The sequence below is a fragment of the Limulus polyphemus genome, unplaced genomic scaffold (genome assembly GCF_000517525.1).
Source record: "Limulus polyphemus unplaced genomic scaffold, Limulus_polyphemus-2.1.2 Scaffold1478, whole genome shotgun sequence".
Lineage (NCBI taxonomy): Eukaryota > Metazoa > Arthropoda > Merostomata > Xiphosura > Limulidae > Limulus > Limulus polyphemus.
In genome coordinates this window covers 213,031-219,832 of record NW_013667088.1, presented here as the reverse complement: position 1 = coordinate 219,832, position 6,802 = coordinate 213,031, and positions in this window count along the sequence as shown.

Genomic DNA, 6,802 nt, shown 5'->3' with positions numbered 1-6,802 from the left:
TCATGTAGCTTTGTGCGAAATTCAAAACAAACAAATAATACTAAAGAGGTACATTTTGATGCAATAAAATTATTGTAGTATTAAGATGATTTAAAATAATTTGTTCCTTCACTATAATCAGATTAGACCACCAGGTCTCATACTTTATTCACATCATGAAGCTACAAAACTATTATATAACTTCCCTCTTTCTTAATGGAAAACTGGAACACCAAATTTCCTACTGCATTGTACATTTGGAAAACAATTATATAAATTGTCACTTCTCTACATTCAAATTAAATCACCAGGTCTCCATGCTATCCAACATTAGGAAACTATTACATAACTTCTCTCTTCCTTACATGAAGATTTGATCACCAAGTCTTCCACGTTATCCAACATCAGGAAATTAGGAAAAATATTATGTAACTTTCTTTCTTATGAAGATTGGATCACCAAATTTCACACTTTATCCAACATCAGGAAATTAGGAAAAACTTTGTAATTAGCTGTCTTTTTTTTTAAGTTTCATATTTTATCAAAAATCAAGAAATTGCAAAAAAAAACATTTGTTCCTTTTTTATTATTAGAAGTGTATAGACCATTTTATAAATCTTTTTGAAACTGAAGTTGCTTGAACAAAACACAAGTACCATGTTTAAGGTTAAATGTAATAATGTTTGAAAGGATTGGTGATTGAGTTAATAATGTATAATTCTTGAAAGAAAATGGTTTTTATGTTAATCTGTGTAATAATCCTTGATCTTCATGGTATTAAGAGACAAGATGTAATAAATAAGTATCTTCCACTATGTAACCTTTTTCTTTCAAATTACAAACGTTGCTCAATATGATAATTATTTTTCTATCAACTATGGTGTTACAGTATACATTTTTATATTATGCATACATCTTTTTCACTAAATTACATACATTAAGTTTAGTGTAAAATGGAAACAAACAATGAAAGCAACCTTAACCACTTTTGTGCTCATTATAATTATGCTTAAGAAGACACTCGGGCAAAATATCAGTTTAATACAGCTGTCACTCTTGGTTTCAGTACTTCTGTGTTTACATAGCTTATAAATATTATGCATAAACTAAATATTAATAAGTTCAACATCAGTAAACAAGAGATCAGTGAATTAATTATAATACTATTGACTTCACTGTTGTCTTTATTAAAAACTGTTGATAAGTCAAATCACTTATAGGCTCAATATTCTTATGAAGCCATTATGTCTTAGTAATAAATAAATTATCTATAAAGTAGTATAGTTTATTATTGTAATATTGCATGGTTTCACTGAAAATACAAGAAATGAACAGGGAATCATTCTAGAAATGTTGGAAGTGTAGAATACTGCTATGAATAAATATAAAGATCGCATGTTATTTTTCATGTGAGAGATCATACCATAAAGTGGTGAAAACTTTTATTGTTCGTTTTATATCTGTACACTTGTCATTGGTGAATGTAGCAGGTTATTCTAAGTGTGAGAAGGTTTTAATGAAAAATATTTTCTACAATACTGTTGAGAGTATCAATGATCTTTTTAAAATTTGTTTAAAATGTGTAATTTTAAGTATTCAAAGTTGTGTAAAGTGTTTTTAAGAGAGAGATGTTCTGTGAAGTATGTAAATGAAAAAAAAATACAAATCTCCAAATTTCTGTCCAATAAGTACTTTTTTTTCATTATCGTCTGTGTGGGAACCTTGATTGATTAGAAGTTAATGATGACTGCTACTGAAAACCATAAAGATACATGAACCTGTAGAAATCTGTTGAAATATTGAAATCTTAATACTAAACCTTTTTCAGATTTCCAAACCTTTAAGGGTATAGGCACTTTACTTATAATAGAAATTTGTATTTTATTGTATGAAACTCAATTCTTTATGGAAAAGTATTTAGCATTTAATTTAGCACAGCATTTAATTTACTTAGTTTTGCATGCTATTGTTACTTTTAGCTGTACATAAATCCAATAAAATATTTTAAACTTTGTCAAGGATATTGTTTAAAGTTTTCTGTTTTTATCTGATCGATAGTATATTGATGTATTTTTTTTTGGCATTTTTAATTGTAACTTCAAAATTAAATTCTTAGGCGTAATTCTAATTGACACATCATCTTTGTATTATAATGCTTATTTTTATATTTCTATTCAAGATGTTTTTTAAGGTCAGATTTACATTTATAATGTCAGTATTTCCATCTTGCCAACTGTTTTTTTTTGTTTCTTTTTGATGATACTTAAAGTTATTTATGAATAAGTGCCAGGTGTGCCCCACTCGTTAGTGTGCCAAAGTATGGAGTTGAGGATCAGTGGTTATCTTCTTCTGTGTTATGTGAAATTCAACAAACAAGCAAATAGACATGAATAATATAACTTTATTTACTGAGAATAGTAATCAATACTACATCATCAATTTTGTAGCTCATCTCTCTCAGTTTTCTGCTTGATACTGTGTGATTGAAAGATTGTAAACTTGTCACTTGAGCAGTTAATATAGCAAACGACAGAATGTACAATTACTAAGATAATCTTGTCTTAATCAAAGGTGTTGGAACCAAAGTTTCAGTGGGTAGTTAAGGTAAGGGATAACTGTTACTTATAGGACAGGAGTACTGCAGTTTAAAGGTAATGATATTAAAAGTATACACAATGAAAGTGAGAGGCTACATGTCATTTACAAAAACTACATGCTTGTTTTGAGCTGAATAAATAACACCTGTTTTGTATATGTGTATGATACATATATAATCGCATGTGTGTGTGTATGTATGTGTATATATATATATATAAATGAAGCAGAACAAAACTTGTAAGTTTCCTTAATCTTTACTTGGAGTATGACCAGGTTTCGTGAAATTTTTGTCAATCTAGGTTACACACTCTCTCTCTCTATATATATACACATGCACATACATACACATCCAAGTATGTTAATGAACTATGTTTAAAAACATATTACAGCTACATATATTAATCAAACTGGTATTGTTCTTACTACTTGTTACATCAGTTGAAATATTTAGATCTGTATGGTTGTACTGACTGGTAATAGTAAAGTCATTAGCAGCTTGTACCCTACTTACGTATGCTATTCAGTTATACTGAAATAGTTAACTTGTATAAGTGTTAAATATATCAAATATTTAGTTTTTTGTTATAACTTTAGAAATTATTTTTGCCTTTTTTTTAACTTTTGTAGCTTGAGTACATATGACATACATTTGTTAAAGACAGAAAATTATGTTCTTAAAGCTATTTAAATTTTCTGCACAGTACAAAATATATAGAACTAAAGCTGATGAGAAATACAAGATTATTTTTAAAAGAACATTTCAAGATATGATGTTAATTAAAAAATGTATCTTTCATATATATCTATCTATAATTATTACACAACTTGGAAGTTTTCTGGTTGGGTATGTAAACTTGAAATCTGTTTCTAATCTCTTTCATATATATATATTGTATGTGGTGCTTCAAGCAGATGTGTATATATTTAAATATATGTATCCATCTCTTGTAATTTCTAAGCTTTTGTACAGTGCCAAATGCTATTAGCAAAATGAAAAAAATTTTTCTAAATGGTTTTGATTATTGTGTGTTTAATTTCATATAAAACAAATCCTATAATGGACAGCAACCTTACCAAAGTATTAACACAAAAACAAGTTATATGCTAAACATTTTCATTAAAACAGTAAACAGTGAGTAGCTATTACTTACTTCGGTACAAATATATGCTTAAAATTTGATATATTCCTCCAGCCAGCAATCACCAGGCAAAACGTTTACTATTCAATAAAGTACAATTATTATAGATACCTGTATGTTCCTTCAGACAGACAATGAGTTAAGAACTTTTATATAAATTACTCATTTTGTAGTTTTTGTTCTCTCTTAAAAAAAAAAAGACAAACAATTACAATACTGAAAGTTACTGTTTTCTTGTAGATGTTTCCCAAAAGGTAATATATTTTAATTTGCAAATAAATTATCTAAAGAAACTTTTGTTTATATTAAGATGCTTAACTTGGAATTCTTTTAATCCATTATTTAGCAAGAAATATTTTTTGTGTAACAAATCAGTTAAAGTCACATTCACTTGTTAAACACTCAGTTTAGATGGGATTTTATTGTTGTCTGTATTTAGAGAGATGGCTATGTAAATCCAATCAGATTCCAGCAACGTGTGAGAAGCTGAATTTAATGTTATCTTTTTTTAATCCGTTTTTTTTACTGAGGGTTCTGCTTCAGGAAATTAAAATCTAAGAACCCATGAATGAATGTAAAGTAGAATATATTATAGGATGTCAACCACACTGCATCTGTCTTATCCAGTGCCATAAAACCTTTAGCTCAACACCAGAGCACACCAAGCTTGCTGGGATACTACATGAAGGATAGTGGTCTTGGTGTGTTTTATATATATATATATCTGACAACTAGCTAGTAAAATTTCTAAGGGAATCTGCAAAAAAGCTGACTTTCAATTTTTATTATGATTATTATTATTGAGCAAGAAATATCCAGTAAAAACCCATCATCCTATAGTTTAGGTTTAGTTTAAACCTTTTATTTTCTAGTGAGTGACAAACAAAATATTTTTAGGAGCCAGCAAGTGTTAAAGTGGGTATTAGGTTAGGAGTATTTACAAAATACACCCTTGTAATTATTAGATATTTTTCCCTTTTTTTGAAGAAGTAGATGAGAGTACAGGTGTGGATTTTGTGTATTTGTATGTTCAGAAAGCATTTGATAAAGTGCCATATAAAAGGCTTCTTAAAAAAAAAATATCTCTTTAAGTGTGGGGGATAAGTTGGTTCATTGGATAGAAAATTGACTAGATGTAACAAAGCAGAGGGTTTTTATAAATGGAGTTTAGTCAAACTGGATTAATGTCATAAAGTGGGGTACCTCAGGGCTGTGTTAGGATCTTTGCTCTTTTTTATTTATATCAATTACATAGATAAAGGAATGTCTAATAAATTATTCAAATTTGCCAATCATTGAAAGATTTGGAGTATTGGTGGCTGTGAGGAGGGGGGAGGTTACTACTTTACAAAAAGATTTGATTACTTTTCAAGTTGGGTGAGTAAATAGCAGATGAAATTATAATACATGAATGTGGGATATCATAATTTGAATTATGAGTATAATTTTGATGGGAATAACGTTAACAATGTTATGGAAGAAAAAGATCTTGGTGTTCTGATTTATCAATCTTTTAAGCCATCCAAATGTATTTTGATATTATTCCATATTTCCAGAACTTATTTTCCCATGTTACATTTCTCATTCTTATTATGGTGTAATTTGTGTTGTCGTCAGGGAATTAATGGCGAAAAAATAATGTGTGCAAAAAAAAAAAAACTAGCTGCCTCTTTTTCTGTGCGTTTTATTGAGCATTGAAAGAATTCAGGAAGAGGGAAGATTTAGGAGGTAAGAGTTCGTCAATATCAATCATAAGTTTCACTCGACTGACGTATCGGTAAACATAGTCGTTCAGAGCCATTGCTCCAGCATTGTTCCACTGAGGTAGCTCTATTATCAAATCGAAATGCAGAGACTTCACGCAATAGTTTACCAACGTCAAATGTAAAGTGTAATATGCCATCGTCAAAATGAACTCTGCTATAGGGTCAAACAGGGGCCTGCAACAAATTGAAATTTCATATTTCACAGAAAAACGTGTATTAAACCTCTGAACTGGAAAAGGGGTTAGAAAGCTGATTGAGGAGGAAACATTGAGGATGCGAAAATAAATTGAAAACGTGAAAGTGATGGAGCACGTTGCTGGAGGCTTACAGTAAATAAACTCTAGAATTATAGCTTGTTGTCATTTTACAAAAATACCCTGATCCTACCTGTGACGTGTATAGATAGTGATAAATTTTGGTAGTGTAACATACAGATAGCACTTGCAGCAAGCAATCTTTTTTTCAGCATTCTTCATGAGACTAAAGTTTCGGACAAACGGCGTTTCGTTAACTTCCATTCGATGATCAAGGTATGAAGAATAAATCCAAAGGCGATCCCCAACTAGGCTTAATCACGTATCGCTGGCTCTCGTCATTCTTTTCTTCAAATCACGATCGACTACATCTAATAGGGATTATTATGAATATATTCAAATGTTAAATTAATTTTGGGGTCTCACTATTGTTGCCTGAGTGATACTGATCAGTTTGATGCACATTCTAAGACCATCTACACTGTTCGAATTAGCTCTATGTTACTAACACTATAGTAAATAATAAATCCTGTTAATATTATGCCAAGTAGCCTCCAAGGTTTCTTTACACAAAAACAAAAGACCCTTATTTTATAGTGAACATTATGTTTTTTTGATGATAGCATTACATATGATTCTGCAAAGTTGGATTTCAAATATAAAACAACTAATACTTTTCACTTCTGATCACTATCTTTCTTAAAAGTTCGTTCTTTGAATAAGATTTCAAATAGTCTTATTGTTTGTTCTTTAGGCATAGCCTCAGAACTATTTCCAGTCGTGAAGTTTTTACTGGAATATTTATAAGGTACTGTGATAAACGTATTCACAGTCTGATGGTTACAGATTCAACTCTACAGAGATAACTTGTTTTTATAGACAAAGTATGGAATGTAAGACAAGTCTGCTAATTCAAACAAATTAAATATTCAAGCTACTTTGAAAATGCGTTGTTCCTGTGACCTTAGGAAAACAAACATTATCCAAAATAAAACTTATACTGAAGAGTTAAGACTTGAAAATGCTTAAGATAGTCTCTCTCTCTCTATCTATATATATATATATA